At 38.6% G+C, this 16,279-nt stretch overlaps 1 long non-coding RNA gene across 2 annotated transcripts in view; it reads right to left on the bottom strand.

Moving 5' to 3' along the window:
* LOC115483915 (uncharacterized) overlaps positions 1–16,279 on the bottom strand; it is an 82,744-nt gene that overhangs the window by 50,371 nt on the left and 16,094 nt on the right. The gene's annotated exons all lie outside the window — the stretch shown is intronic.

The raw sequence follows: 16,279 nt of genomic DNA, 5'->3' as shown, positions 1-16,279 counted from the left end.
AGGGAAACAGCTGCTCTTTTCTCTGTTCTTGAAGTTCTCTAATTCCTTAACAGGCTTTGTTTTAGTTTACAGGTAAATCCCTTAAACTATAGCAATGATGGCCCATCTGCTGGGAGAAATATGCTGATATAAACAGTGAGGAATCCCCTGTTAGAGGGTTGAGAGCCTGAGGAACATCAGTGTATGGGATGTATCCCCAGGCCTTTTTTTGGTGTTAGCTCTACATTTAAATAATGGCATTAAGGTTTCCTGAATAAATTTGGCTTGCAAGTGCTGCTGTGGGTGCCCTTTGAGCCACCTCACCCTGGAAGGGTCACCTGGTGTCATTGTGCTTCTGCTGTAGCTCCCTCACCCATGGGCAACAGTCCTGCTGCACTGTGTGGGGACAGACCACGTATCTGTTTCTACATAGCTGTCTGGGTGTGCTGGAGAGAAGTTAAAAAGGGAAAGAGCTTGTGCCAAACTTTTGATCTTCTTTGTCTGAACAACTGGCTGTGCAGGAGCTCTGGCCTGGGAGGTGGGAACAAAAGATCTGCCAGGCACACTTTGTCCTGGTTGAGTCTGGGTGTCATGCTAGGTAAGGTTTTTGTCTTGGGGTACAGAGAAAAGGAGTTCTACCAACCTCTAAATAGAAGCAAACCCAAAGAATTCATTACACAGAGAATTAATGAGTTATCCAAGATGGTATGATCAGCAGATTGCTTAAAAAAACCACAAGCCCCACCCAGTGCCTCTTCTCGTGACTGGTTCAGAATGCTAAATATAATCTGGCAGTATTTTTCTTAGGGATAAGTGAAAAGCAGACAAAAATGAGGTCTGTTTGTGCTATATGGCTTAGACACACCTAAGGAAATGCAACTTGTTTTCAATCTTTTTGTTTAGAGGATATCTGGGAGGAGGCTCTGTCCACCTTAGTGAAAGTAGCAAACCAGGGTATGAGCATTGTCCTCATGGTGCTGTGAGTTGTATTGAAAGAGATGGCCCCAGGCACCAGAAGAGAAGACAGGGTAGACTTGAGGCAGTGCTCAGCAATTTTCAGAATACTGAAATCTCAAAAAGAGCTTTACTTCCAGGAAGGTCATGGAGTGTGGATTTGGGAGGAGAGGACTCTGATGATCACATTTTTATTCTAGAAACCAGTAACATATTTTTTATATATTCTCGAAGAGTAAGTGGTTTGAAAAAATACATTGGAAGCTGGTGACAGAACTGAAAAAATAATACAGCTCTGGGAAAACTGATTCAAGTGCCTTAGACTAAAAGTCTAAGAAAATAAATACAAAGAAAATAAAATGTCACTATTATTCATGATCTTGTGGACCCTGTGATTTTGCCTTCTCTAAAATGCTTGCTCTTTCCTGAGATCTTTTTCCCTGTGATCTTTTCCATTCCACTCCCTCTCTTTCTACTATATTCAGGTGCAGTTTTTCTTATGTGATGATGCTTATACAACTGATGCTTAACACAACCTATTAGAAGCTCTCTCTGAGCAAGCAACGCAGGCAGAAGACTGGAGCTATGACCATTTGCCAATCTTCTCCCCACATATGCACTATGAGGTTAGTTGTATACAGTATAATTTACTGGTGTTAAATAACCTCTAAATGTCTAGTCTAAGCCTGCATAAGCAAATTAATGAAATATCCATTAAAAGATCTATCAATATATACTGCAATTCCTACTCCTTTCAAATATGTTGATTCCATTTTTTTTTCATTTAATTCCTGTTTTCTTTCTATGTGTTCATCTGGAAAGCACCTACCTTTCTACTGCAAATAACTCAAGAATTGGTAGAAACTCAGGTTTCTACTGATTCCACTCCCCTAGTATGAAGAGCCTCCTCTGGTTTCTTGCTCTGTTATTACACTGCAGCCCTCTACCGAGTGGTCGCAGTTGCTGAGCCATCATTGTCACACAGCTGAGCCCCCTACCAAGGAGGCTCAGGGAAAGGAAAGAGGTGTGGCTTGCCCTGATTTGCTTAATGTTCCTTATAGCTCTTCTCTAGCATACCCTTCTTTGCTCTCTTCATGTGCTTGCCCCTGTCCTCCAAGGCTTTGCAGTGCTCTCCTCTCAACGTGACCTAGGCCTGTGTCCCTTGCTGGTGCCTTTGTTAACTCCAGTCCCTGCTCCAGTCCCCTGGTTTGCCCTCCCTCGCAGAGCCAGAGCTGCTCCTGATAACAGCATGTGAAAAGAGATGCAGCAGGCCGAACATGTGTTGCACCAGTGCCATGTGAAGTCACTTTCTCAGCTACCAGTTGTGCAGGTCTCATCCGTTTCAGAGCTGCACTTCTCCTCCGATAGCTCAGCCACCAATGCCTCACAGAAGCAGAGCAAATTAAATCTCTTACAAAAGATTTAACAAGGGCCTAACCGACCGATCACTGAACACCACACCTGGAATCATTTAAATTTTAGCATTTCTAGGCGTGTGTTTTATTTTTCCTTTTAAAATAAACCTAGGAAGTGGCTAGGTTAATGCATACGACCTTAGCCTAAAGGATAAACAGCCAAGCCAATAAATATAATGTGCAGGCTCCTGCCTATTCCTGTCTATACAGGCAATCAACTATAGCACCTGTATCCTCTCTTGTAGAGGTTTTATGACCAACACAATAAAGTGCAGAGAAACAGAAATGCTGGTTAAGTACAATATATTCAAGTTAATTTTCCCATAGGAACTGTAGTATTTAGTTGCTGATTGTCTGTACAATCACGTTTTTTGTTTTAAATGTGGAATTGAAATATTGCATTTGTCTAACTGTTTAAATTTTAATTATCATAAAGCTTAGTCTGAATACAAGGGACTTTCTGTGCTTCAAGTACTGAGGAGGAGGGAAGTGCAAGGAAAGCTGTTTCAGTATCCCTGACCAGATCAGCTACTCACATTCTCTGGTTGCTAAAAGTCTCCAAGAGGATGCTGTAGCAGTGGTGCCAAGAGGAGTTAAGGCTCATGCAGTAGGCTGGTACCCTTTACACTGTGGTGACTATGGACCTAGCCACCGACAGGGATCTTCTGAACAGAGCAAAGAGTCAGAGCAAATGTCTAGTCTGGCCCCACAGCTATTGATTTCTCTTTACTGTCATTTAATCAATAAAAAAGAACCTAAAATTCCAGCTGTTAGCCACTTCAGGGTCTATGTAAGTAGCAGAAAAATTAGAAACATTTGCATTTCCATCCCTGTTTCAAGTAAATACACCCTATCAAGGCAGGTCAAAGAAACACAAGGATACAGCTCTGGTTTATTTTACTTGAAGTGATCAGACCTGGAATGGTGAGAAGGAAACCCAAACCCTATTCCTATCCCCACACCCTCCAAGACACAAATATTTTCTTTTTGCATGATTCTCTTAGAACAACATAGCTCCCAGTGGACTCTGTGCTATGGCTTGATATGCCTAAAAGGCACACAAGGAAAAATGTGGATTTTGCACTTAAAAATCAAAGTGCATCTTCTGACAGGCACTATTCTAGCTGTGAGATGTGAAATGAACTCTGTGTGTTCATTACTTCATAATAGAGTGCAAATATGCTCTTTGATATTTTTCATCCATAGTTCAAAAAATGACAGTGGTGCTATATTGTTGAATTGCAGTGCTTATCACTCAGATCTGCTATTGTTACAGCCATGAGTATCTCCTGTATGTATATTGATGTATATTTAACCCCACTAAAGCAAGATGGCAGAACCAGTCCCTCTTTATATCTGAAAGAGATTGCCAAGTGTGGTATTTGCTCTAATTGGCTTCTGGGGATGTGCCTCAATAATCTCCAATTGCAGGTTACATACAGTATCTATATTATTTTAGTGAAACATAAAGAAACTGATAGGAAATGTCATTCTGTAGTTTAGAGGAATTCTGCTGAGTTTAATAGAGGATGATTGAATCTGATAAAAGCAGAATTTTGAACACTCCAGTGATCTAAAAGTAAGGAAAACAGGGAGCTGCACAGCATGGTCTTTTAACAAAGTACATTTTTACATCTCTTGTGTGAATTGCCTCTGACAGCATGGCCATGGAGGGAGAGAGGCAGCAGGAGGCAGCAGAGTTGGGCAATGGAAAGGGAGCTGTGGTTAAGGCAGTGGCTCTGGAGACCATCTGACTGGATTTCTTTTCTGTCCCTGCCTAAGAAAATCATATAGGAGGTGTCTGTGGCACAGTGCCAGTCTGCATTTAGTTTGGCTACTAAAAGCAGCTGCTTCTGCTGCATTCACTAGGAGCAGAAGTGGACAGTTTCTCCCACTGGCTCTGCATTGTCTGTGAATGGCAGGAATAACGTTTCTTTCCCCTCACCCTGCTCAGTGCATGCCATCCCTGTCTCAGTGTGCTGATATGAACAGGACGCCAAACTTTCAGGTCCCAGTCTTCTTTGGCCCCTCTTGGCAGTAATTGCTTTTGCTCCACAAACAACTGGTATTGGAATCACAAGGATTTAGTTCCCAAAGCCAGTGGATTTTTGTTTTGCTGCTGGAAGTTGACTTCTGCTCTCCTATGGAGTCAGTGTGTAGCTGATCTACCAATTAATTTCATGCCTCATTGCAAAGTTTCTTGTAACTTTTACAATCCCTTTAATCACCATGACCATATCCTTGTTTATGCTGAAACCCTGTAAGAGGAAACAGCATCCAGCCACATCTTTCTTGCTATCTAGTCAAAAGTCAGACTTGTCTTGAATAATATATAGAATCCAATTTAATATTAATTCTGTTGTAATATTCAATTCCTAAAGCATATATGGCAGCAAATATTAATCCATTAGATTCTTTGTAATTATTTGAACTATTTTTATTAAACATATTAGAACTATAAAGTATTAAGCTCTAAATTTAATACAGCCATTCTTAAAAACTAATGTTACTGTATTATTAAAGTTATACTCATGCATTCAAAACTAAATCATTTTCACCTACTGCCCCTACAAATTTCTTTAGTAGAACGTAGGAAACTAGGGGGAAAAGAGGTAAATACTTTTGTATCAATTAGATCAGCTATCCCAATTAGAAGTATCTAATCAAGTGAGGAAAAAGGTCTTCTAAGATTTTAGCTATCTTTTTCACCTTGCCTTGAACTGATGCAACAGCTGAATGTGGTTGCTCTGAAAACTGGGGAAACCTTTTAAAAAATGAGATGTCTAAACATGTCCAGTGCAAATATTGTCAATGGAATGCAAGTGCTAGTAAAAAAAAATAGTAGTTGGGCTTTCTTTTCCTTGTCTTTCTACTTTTGAGCATGTAGTGAGAGGAAAAAATGTCTTCAGATGTAGAAAAACCTATGCAAGAAAAAAAACACACCACATTTTTCCTTTAACATTTTGGAAGATAAATTTACAATTCTAGTTTCAGTGAAAGATGTAAGAAAGGACTTTTCATCTTTTCAAGCTGTGAAGTCCTGTCCTCAGTGTTGGTGGTCATGACTTTTTTATTTCTCCAAGTACTGAATGGGATTTGCAAATAGGAAACTAAGAGAGATTGGAGGAAACAAGAAGGAACATGACTCTAGGGTTTACTGTTCAAAGCACTCACCTACAAAGAGGAAGAGAGAGGAGAAAAATGTTGTCTACTGGTCTCTCTTTCCACAAATGCTCTCTACCACAAATATCACTAGAATAAAATTAGGGGTTAACCACTTAGTATGATCATTTGGTTCTTATTTTGTTTTGATGCAGTGGGTCTATTCCATTGTTTGCTGCATCACAATGACATTCATGTGACAATATTCAGGTTGCAAACTATTTAGTTGTTTCACAGTGCCTTTACAAACTACTTTGCACATGCTTCAGTCAGTGTTGCTTTTCTTTCCTACTCTAGATATGTTTTGATCAGATGCTGCTTCTGTTCAATGTTAGTGTTAAGCCAGAGACACTTGTCTTTGGGTTTTGGGGTTAGCGGTTTTTTGGGGTTTTTGTTTTGGGTTTTTTTGTTGTTTTTTTTTTTTTACTTCCTTTCCTTCATGTTTGCTCAAGAAACAAGACCATTAGCATTTTACACTAGCCCTTTGGTAGGCCATCTGCTTCTGTGAGAATCGTGCTGGAGTCCTGGATTTGCTCGAGATGAGGGATATGTAGGGGAAACATTAGCTAGAGAGTGTTGCATGGTTTAGAGCCTGAAACGCTGTGCTCCAAGAGGGCAGAAAGGGCAGGACATGTGTGAAGACATGCAGGGGGTACTGCCTCATTAAAACTAATAATATGAAAATGGTTTACAGAGAGCTTGAGCCACCCATCCGTGTTTCATCAGCTGGGCAGAATGTCACTCCGGGGCACAGCACGCTCCCGCAGCCCTGCAGGTGCAGCCGGCTTTGCAAGGGGAGCTGCGGGGCCGGGCCCAGCCCGGCCTGCCAGCCAGAGGCACAGGGTGCCCAATCCTCAGCTGCCTTTCCCTGCTATCCATTCAGAGCCCTTGGCCATTCACACAAGCACCAATTAGGCTATGGGCGGTAAGAGCATTCATTGGTGAAGTCGCATTCCTTAGCATCTGACAGTATTGATGTTTACCCTGTTCTCAGGTCTTCAGTCTTTTATGCCATTTATTATTTCTTCTATGTTTATGATACACAGGAATAAATAAGAATGGCTGTAGTTCCTAGTTTGAATTCTTTTTTATTTAGAAGCTTTCTTTCATTACATTAAAACCTTTAGTTTGGAAAACAATCAGTTCAGTTTTCCATTTTGTGGTATTTCCCCATTAAGATATTGCTCAGCTGAAGTAACATGGTTTAATAACTTCTCTAGCAGGATCAAACAGGCAAGCCCCAGCTTTACTGATGATGATTAAGGGTGGGAGTCATGCTGTGAAAGAGTGACTAAGTGCTGTTATTGAGATCTGACAATTTTCCTGGAAGATGGATTTGATAACTCTATAACAAGCATATTTCAGTGAAATGACCCAATTTTAGAAGATTAGTGTATTTTCCTAAATTCAGTAAGCCTTTATAAAAATCTCACATCTAGAAATCTGTAGGAGTTCTCTGAAAGGAATTCTAAAAAAGGGAAACTGTAATACCTACCTGGCAGTCTTAGGGAACTGTGGTACAGGGGGACATCCTATAGGAGCACTGTCATTTTGTGCTCTGGGTCTGTGAAGGTGTCTAAGATTAGTTGACGCTAAAGGCAGTAGGAAATCACAGTGGAAAAAAGGATCCTGAGAGTTCAGTACTTGACAACATTCTTCTTAGAAAAGTGAATGCCTAACAAAGCCTCAAGTTGGTCTTACTCTGGTAAGTAATTAATATGGCCATTATAAGTAATGGTTTTAATGAGCTGGGAGAACCATCTCACTCGAACAAATTAATTACACAATACTTCGCAATTCTTCTGCTGATACAGATTAATAGTTAGGCAAAACAAGGATACAGGTTATAACAAGAATATAAATGAGAGTCACAATACAACTGAACAGTGGATAGCCATAGGCCTTATGAATGTGGGAGAAAACAGAAATCTTTTTAATAGCTATGAGTTATCTTACATGGTTTTAAACATTTGTAGTTTCAGGCATAGAAATGCTTTGCCTGAAAGAAGTAGTTAGGAATTCCCTCTTTCTACTGAGAGGATTCGGCTCCTCCTTTATCCCTTCCCTGCCACTCTGGGATCCTTTCCACATTTGTAACAGGACTTTTATCAATAAATCAGGTTTATATTTATTATGACAAACTCAGGCAGGGCTAGCTGGGGGCCCAAATCCTGAATCCAGTAGGAAAGGTGCTTCCACTGACTCTGCATTTATTCTTGGACGAAGGAAGGAGCAGTTGTTCAGGGGGTAAAAGATCCCAGGCTTTGTCTTAGGAAGGAGGAGGGAAGGCTACATGCCCATCCATGGCCCTGCAGAACCCTGAGCTGCCGCTGATGTTGTGTCTGCATCAGTTGGGAGGGGAAGACATGAACAGTGACAAAATTACACCAGATCGGTGGCTGTCACTCTCAGGAAGGAGTCAGGAAATTGCCCTCAGTCCCAACTGGCTCCTGAGCAGAGTTCTTTCTTGTGGCTGCTGAGTGAAGACCACCCAAACACACTGCTAGTGAGTGTCCCAATCCAATCCCTACTTTTTTATCTTTTAAATCAAACAAACAACAACAATAAAAACAAACAACCAAACAAAAACAAATAGAAACTCACCAAACAAAATCTCCCACCCCTAAGTAAATAAAAGATGCATCCTGAGGTTGTTTCAACAGCATTTCATCTTTTTTTCTGGCTAATAAAGTCATCACCTAATTGATTATTGTAGCAGTGGGCCAAATTCTGTGCTGGTATAAAAGGGTGCAGCCCTGTTAGGAGTAGCTCCTACTAAACTCAATCCTACTGGCCTTTAAAAATTGATTCAAAAGTTGAAAGGAAAAAACTTGTTTATTGCCTTGTCCTCAGGTTAACAGAGCAACCGAAAATTCATCATAGAGCCTAATAAATAAAGAACATCATGTCTGTCCTCCAAGCTAACACAGGTGAATTAGTGCTTTCCATCCTTTTCGATCCTCCCCCCGCCACTAATTTTTTCCAACCAATATAATTTTTATTATATTTTTCATAATGTTTCATTTATCTAAGAATGTTCTTTCCCGTGGTATTTGTATTATTCTCAGTCTAGACTGTCATGTATTTGAAGATTCATTCTGTAGCAGGACAGTTTTTTTCAGTTTGACATTTGCAAATGTAGTGCTAGAAAGTTGTGAGTTCTGAACTTTTTCATTTTGCTGCTAAGAACTGCACACAATTCCAGAGATGTCTGTGGTTCTTAGGTACTGAAATTTCATCATTCTAGGTTATGCCTGCTAGTCCACATTTTCAAGTGGCAAAATAGCTCCGTGTATGAAACACAATACTCAGTGTAATCTGAGTTTCTCCTAATCAGGCTTTAAGGAAATCCTTTTACAGCCATTTCAGTTTTTCCTGTCATTAGCTTCATTATGTTGCTGCATATGTGGTTGACTCATCAGTCCTTCTGATCTGAATCATGCTCTTTAATAAGTGCTTTTGTATCTGTGTGCTGGCTTTGGCTGGGATAGGGTTAATTTTCCTCCTAGAGGATGAAGGCTGGGATGAGAGGCTGTGTGGTGCTTAGCTGCCTTCTGGGGTTAAACCACCACACTCAGAAGTATTTTTACAACTCTAAATATGTCTGGAAAATGCAGAAGACAGTCGCTCTGGAAAAATAATTTTAGGAGATCCAGGAAAATTTTCAAGAACCTAGACAGCTGCCTTTGCATTTTATTTTTCTGAAATTCTTAGTCTTTGCATTGGGAATTTTATGCTGTTTCCAGAATATCTTTGGGTAAAAGAGTGTGTGTAATGGTGACAGAGTCATTGCCAGATTTAAAAATAACCTCAGCAGCAACAGCAAAATGCTGTCCCTTGCAATTTGTCTCCCTGCACCAACATTTCTTCTATATTTTCAGTTATCATCATTCACAATTAAATAGCTATAAACTGAATTTTATGAGAACTTAAAGCGCTTCTGAATGCACCAAAAACCATGTGTTGTATATCATATACACAGCTTGCTGAACTAAGGAGAGAAATTATCCAGAAGTAAGTTATGTGGAAGCTTTCCACAGTCTCCTTATGTGACCTTGTACAAGGCCACAAATGTTTGAGGTCAGAGGGAACATAAATACTCATTTCTACATGACTCATTCTGAATACTCTGCTAGACAAATTTTGAAATAATTTTAGCTAACCAGTACTGAAAACATTTTGGACATTGATCATTAATGTTCTACATGTTGGTTTGGCAAAACAGCTTTTCCCAGCTTTCTGTACTAGAAAACAAAATAAAAGCTTTGCTCAGACTGCCCCCTGCAGAACACACAGCAGTGGGGTTTAATGCCTCGGTTACTGTCAGTGTTAAGATAATCCAGAGGCAACATCACAGCAGTGAGCTTGTCCATAGCTTACAGAAATAAAGCAAAGCTAGACTAATAGTTATTTTTCAAAATATTTCAGGATCCTATTGATGGAAGTGTGGATATTCATTTCAGGAAATGTCCCTAATATGCCCCTACTGTACTGCTTCTAGAGTAACAACTGTGTGTGGAAGCACAGGCCCTGCTAGATATACTACAGTGATTCCATATGCTCCTTGTAATTCCCTTTTTCTTGGTCACAGTCAGTGACCAAGAAAAAGGATTTACCAGCCCACCCATGGCTTTGTTCTCAGCTGCTATCAAGAGTTTCACTGAAACTTTACCAGGACTCCGACCCTGACTGGACCTAAATATATATTCATTAAATGACAAATACTCTGAAAAACTAAAATGTAATGTCCTGTGACTCATGTCTTAGGTTTTCCTCCTATTAAAAGTTAAAAAAAGAAATGTGCTGTCAATGACTTACATCTTGAGCATTTGTTCAATTTTCCCTTTCCCTAATAGGTCTGTGTATAGCAGCAGCAGGTTTCTCATGAAACTTCGTGGAACTAAAAAGGAAGGGTTCAAATCACCCCTGAACAAATCTGTTTTCAGGAACAAGAGACGAGAGCATTCAGACACTTCCAGACACTAGCCAGATTTAGGGGAAAATGCAAATATGGGTTTGGGATGGAAAGAAAAAGACATACAACAAGCATTACAAGTTCTGATTCCTGATAAAGACTTTTTCTTCCAAGCAGGGACTTAAGTTTTACGTATTTATTCAAATATCAACTCTGGTAGAGCCATTAAGACTTGGATGTTGGCTCCAAAATCTTTTCCTATCAGATACTCAGTCCTTAGACTGCATCAGGGCAGAAGTTTTCCATTTGACAGTGCCAGTCAAAGAAAATATACAAAGGCAGGGCATTTTTCTGATGGATACACATCAGCTAGGAAACACTGTTGTCTGAAAATGAATTATTTCAAATTTAATGGGCCCAAGTAATAATAAAAAAATTTAATTTTTTTTTTCCTAAGAAAATGTCAAAAACATAAACCTGTTTTCTCCACCGCACAGTGCTTTCCTCAGAGACTCCCTGATCCAGTGGGATTCTAAGTCCCACCATGTGAAAAGGAGTAGGAAGTTTCTCGGATATTGCTGCCTTTCCTATTTTCTTTGGCTATTGAGATATGCAGTTTTTAAGGCATGCCAGGCACTGTCTTCACAGGAGATATTTGCCCAAAAAGGATCAGAGAAAACATTTAATATTTTCATTACAGATTTTACACTCTTGAATACTTCAAGGAACTGGATTTTTCAGCTAGGTTCTTTATGTATTGGAGAAGTGGAAGGCTGTTTATTTCCCACCAAAAATTAAATACTTCTTGGTTAAATCTCAGATCCCACAGTAAGATGACCTTTTTCCAGAGAGACCCTAAATCAAAGACTGACTTACTCCCTTTCTGTTTTGTGAGATTACTGTCCTCTGTTTGGATCAAGAAGGAACACCATGGAAGTATAAGTGCTTGCTCTTGCTTGAGGATCATGTTTAGCACCCTGTACCAAAGCAGCCTCACAGCTTCTCCAACCAAGGAAATGCAGTTATCATACTGAGGAAAAACTCTGCGATAATTATCCACTGACTTTGATCTTCCATTGGAAGATCCTGAAGGCTTTTCACCCTGCAGAAACTCACACCAAGTAAAATCCCAGTGTCGTATTTGTTGATGATCACAGTTATTTCCAGAGTTTTAGAATAAAGCTGACTGTCATTAGGAAATTGGGCCAAACTGCAGAAAAGCCTGTTTGGATGTTTGTAGCATGGCTTTTTTGTCCTGGATAAGGATTACTTTCTGGGCAGGGCTCAGTACCTTCAGTGCCCTTTCAAAGAAGTTGTAGCTGAGGGTATTTTGCAACTGAAATTAAGATTTCAGTGACTGACATGATTTCTTTCCTACTTGCACTTTGGTTATGAGAATGGGTCACCTTAATGTTTATGGTGATACTATTTCAAGTGAGGTTTTGAACTACTTTCATAGTCACATATATTTTTTAGTCTAAATTTTAAAACTACAGCTTGCTCAAAAGTCTGGTTTATCATGTGATTTTCTTGGGATAGAATCTAACAAAACTCTAAAATTTTAAAGACAAAGTCTGGCTGCCTAATTTTTATTTTCTTTGAAATTTTATTTAATTTTCTGAGGTTCACTTTTTATTTTCACAGATTTTTCATAATATATTTGTAGGCATGGGCTCACTACTCCACCTGTGTTCCTTAGGGGCAGAGAAAAGATTTGTTTTAGAATCAGTACCATAAGTATGTAATAAAAAGAAGGAAGGTTGAATTTTGACATAATGCATAAAGGTATTATTCTTCCAATAAATGAAAGAAATTACATCAGTGGAAGTGGACTCAAATAGAATTCTTATCTTCTACCTCTACCTAAGTTTGCTACAAGTTTCTTAGCTGTGTTCCTGCACTGTGTCCCTTTTGTAAAGGTTCTGTTTAAGCAGTTTTATTGCACGAAGCACAGATTTTGCAGAAGTGGATTCTTTCCATTTTCAGTTTAAAAGTGATTCTTGGAAATCTCAGAGGCCTCCATTGCTTTAGAGACTGTTTATACCAAAGTCTGAATTCTTGCTTTTCTTTGAGGTGAGAACTGTAACAATAATGTGACAAAATAAAAGTAATGCAATTCTTTTTAAAGCTTGCAAGCATTTTGTTTCCCTTATTTCCTATGAGATACTTGCCCAAATCATTTTTGAAACAAGTTATAATTTGTTGGCTACATTTTGTAACATGGTATCCCTGTGTAATTTCTCTTTCATTATTAAAAAGTATGCATATCTTTCAGCTGGACATTAGAAAATTATTTTGATAAATTCAAAATTTGCTCATAGTTATTGGGATGGTAAGAGATGCTGCAGAAAAGATCCTAAACAACTCGACTCATAACATCAATCCTTTAACTATCATGAAGAGTCTTAAGAGATGTTATTAAATAATTGGGGCAATTAACACATTTCTCAGGATAATACTTTTATTTTGACATCCTATGGTCCAAGTTATATCAAAAATCTATTGTTGAAGAAGGACTACAGGGAGGTTTCCTTCACTCTTCATTATCAAGGATATAATTTTTTAATGTTTAATTATTTAGAGATTAAAACACCAAAGTTATAGGCCTAAGTATTTTATATCTCTGCCTGTATCTCTGTAATAAGAAATGACATTGCAAAGGAATGAAATATGAACTGAGTTGAAAATATATGAAATGTGAATGGAAATTTTTTTCTTTCTGACTGGGGCTATTTTCTGTTGACAGCAAAATGACCTTTGCTTCATATGTTTATTTGCCTCATTTCCCTTCTCTCAATACTTAAATATTTCAACACACAAGCAATGTGATTTCTGTAATTTAATTTGAAATAATATATAAATAGATTTATGTTTAACTTGTAAATTAGACTTTTAATATTGGCAGTGAAAATTAAGGAGCTGACTGATGGAGAGAAAGAAACAACTCCTTCCTTTCCTTGTTTTGTCCTAGTTCCTTACTTCCTCTGCCAACAATCACAATTCTTTCTTCAAAGGGAACACACAGTTAGCCAAAGCCTGACTTATCAATTTCACTTTTGCATTGAGCATATTCAACAGTGCAACTCCAGAGCCTTGTTTGCTAGACTGCAATGACGCATGCCAGTATGGTTCCTTAAATTACCTCTCCACTAGTCTAAGTAGAAGAGAAAACATTAAACAAAAAAGTATTTCTCCTGACATTTTAAAACACAAATAACGAAATATTTACTTTCCCTTTTGCAAAGCCCAAGGACAGCATGGCCCAAATGTACAGGAATCATGGCACAGATGCAGGTGAACCTTTTCATATATGCCTGGGACATGTCAGACTTCTGGCCCTGAGCTCTGCTTTGGAATACAGAGTGGATCTACCTTTTGGTGAGCTGCCAAACAGCCAAATAACCAGAAATTCCCAGCTGGTAGGGTGATGTATTCCACTGAAATGCAGCAGGACTGAGACGCTTAAATTGAAATCAAAGATTCATTTTGAATTTTCTTCTAGCCCTTAGAGATGGGTTCCCACAGACAAGGGTTTGGTCCTCATGGACATCTTCCATAGGCACAAAGCACCAAAGGGTTTTTGGAATTGGGGCAATGGAATGTTTTCTCTAGGAGAGTGTACTACATCACAGCCCTTTGTATTGCATAACTTTTGCTGTTGATTAAAATCAGCTTTATTCCCAGAGCTGTTGGCCTCTTAAGTCTGGACATCACCTTTGACTATGTGTTGCCAACAAAATTAGGGCAAAAAGAAAGGCGAGGATTGCCTGTAGTATTTGCAAATGTGAATAAGTTATTGTAATGATATTTTTCTCCCTGCGTGTGGCTTTTATTTGTTATGTTTTATTAATTTCTGCTTTCTGAGTATCTGAATGCAGGCAATGTTCAACATTACAGATTCATAAGGCAGCCAAATAATCACGGGTTAAAATATGCGCACAAAATTCCTCCTCAGCCCAAATAATTTTTTCTCTCCAAACATTTTTTCCTTTCATAAATACAGTAAATAGAGAAAATATTTTATCCTGATGCTTTTGGTCACAAGGAGTCTAAGAAAACAATGAAATTGTGAGTTATGTTAGCTAAGAAATGTCTTCCTTTTCTGTTTTTCATACCAACCTGTGACTGCCAATTTGGATCACAAGGGGAATGGAAGTTGGAACTCTACTGGAAGTATGGAATGGCACATCCTAAAAATAGAAGTGCAACAGGTATGCCCGTCAGCTGGTCACAGTCTTACCCACATCCTTACCTGAATGAAATGACCTGGAAAGGTTGCTTTTCAAGAGATATTTAGAGAAGGACTAAGGAGAGAAGGAAAAAACCCAGTAGGAAAGTATGGGGTGAGCAGGAGGAAGTAAATGAAAATGCTGATTTTTACATTTTCTAGTTCTGACTCTGTTTGCACCCAAAAGTGGACAACTTCCCAGGAAAATATGATTGCTAGCTCTAATCATTCAAATGTTTGTGAGGAATGCTGATTTTATAACAACCCTAAGAGTCTGAAAGAGTACATTTCTTTGAACTGTGCAGTTGAGATGGGCTGGTTAAACAATAATAGTAATTAGTATAACTTGCTAAAAAAAAGAAGATTCATCTACCAGTCTATTTGACATTAGCAGAGGAAAAATTGCAATATCTTACAATCACAGGACACTACAAAAACAGTAAACAACTGTAATCCAGTTTTTACAAGATGGAAAGTCAAAGCAGAAAAATGTGAAGCTGGCCACACTTTGAAGGCAGTTCCAGGAAAAAAAAAATCAGGATCACTGTGTTATTTTTGTCTTGTGGTAATGCTCAGAAGTTCTTTTTCTGAGGCAGCACCCCCATCAAGAAATATGCATAACTTCATATGATGCACAGAATAAGTAAATAGTTCTAAGCCCACTTAAATAAACATCTCGAAAATTTCAGTCTGAGGTCAGCTAATGGTAGGAAGCTATTTTTCCTCTCACTCTTTCTTTGTTTTATTCCAATCTAACAGGATACTATAGCTTATGACATATGGTACCTTAAATTAGGCACTCCAAACCTTGTTCGTTCATCTCAGTGTGTGGAGCCAAGTTGTCTATTAATAGGAAAAGCTTTGCCCTGGAAAAATGTGTATGCACCAGTCTCTGCATCGGGAAAATGAATTATATGCTACAACAGGGAATAAAATTAATTTAATATGTATTATGGAAAGAACCACTCTAATGTAATACTGCCAAACAAAGTGGAGAAGTGCTGTTAAATCTTTATGTCTCAGAGGTGTGGTGCATTTAGCACCTTGATGTCTGTGTTATCCAGCATACTGAGTTTCCAGGGTTATCTCCAAGTTGTAATGGACAACCTTCCTTCAGCTACCAAAGCCCAGAGAGGAATAAACCAAGACCACCAGCTAAGACATTATGTAAGTGCCATGGAAATGAGCATTGAATGACCTCAGGAGCTGTGTTTAAATGAAAAGATTTAGTCAAAACCAAAAAGAGTTTCATGTAAAAAGGATTTGTTAGCAAGTAATTTTTTCTCATATTAAATAGAAATTTTAAGGGAATGCTACAATGAAAATGCTGACACAAAACAATGTTATTAGAAATATCCAATAAAATTCCCAGCTTCCCATGCAACATGCTTAGTTTAAGCTTAAAACAACCATTAAAAATAATTCTCTTATATGGCAGTGAGTTATAGAACTTAGAGATTATTACTGTGTAAGAATTAATATATATGTATGTAATTACCAAGCTCTTTTGATGATTTCAATAGCCATTCCTCTGCTTTTGAAAAATGCAATTTTGCAGCATGCTTCTATACATCGTAGCACTGCAGAGATCATTTGCCTAGCCCATCACTTTGGCTGTCAAATGTA

The sequence above is a fragment of the Serinus canaria genome, chromosome 8, assembly GCF_022539315.1.
Source record: "Serinus canaria isolate serCan28SL12 chromosome 8, serCan2020, whole genome shotgun sequence".
Taxonomy (NCBI): Eukaryota; Metazoa; Chordata; class Aves; order Passeriformes; family Fringillidae; genus Serinus; species Serinus canaria.
Note: the sequence above shows the minus strand (reverse complement) of the source record. Positions and strands in the feature narration are given on the sequence as shown.